The following is a 450-nucleotide window of genomic DNA, read 5'->3' as shown; positions in this document are numbered from 1 at the left end:
AGGACGGGAGATGCCCCTGGCTTGCACTGTGGCATTCTTTCCCCCCGTGCCAGGAGGCTGAGCAGCGTGGGAGGGCAGGAGCAGGGCCAGTGGGCTCAGTGGGACGTGGCACGTTTCATCCCATGGGATTGGCGCAGTGGGACCGAGCTCCGCGCCCCGAGGAGCTGCGGGGAGGGGGCCGGCAACACGGCACACTTCAAAGGGGAGTGGGCTGTAAATATTTCACCAGCCCCGTGCAGAGCCACGAGGCAGCAGAGATCAGAGCCGGGCACAGAGTCTGCCCGGAGCAGGAAGGGATTGGGATCAAAGCCCTGGCAGGAGCCTGGCCAGGGCATCACCCGGGCTGCTGTCCCCAGGGAGGGCTGGCTGGCCTGGGCACTGTCTGTGCCCTGCACCAGCCCAGCTGTCCAGGGATGGCACCGCCTGCCCGCAGCTGGGGACCCTGAGGAG

The sequence above is a fragment of the Corvus brachyrhynchos genome, unplaced genomic scaffold, assembly GCF_000691975.1.
Source record: "Corvus brachyrhynchos isolate BGI_N302 unplaced genomic scaffold, ASM69197v1 scaffold545, whole genome shotgun sequence".
NCBI classification, from domain to species: Eukaryota; Metazoa; Chordata; class Aves; order Passeriformes; family Corvidae; genus Corvus; species Corvus brachyrhynchos.
Note: the sequence above shows the minus strand (reverse complement) of the source record.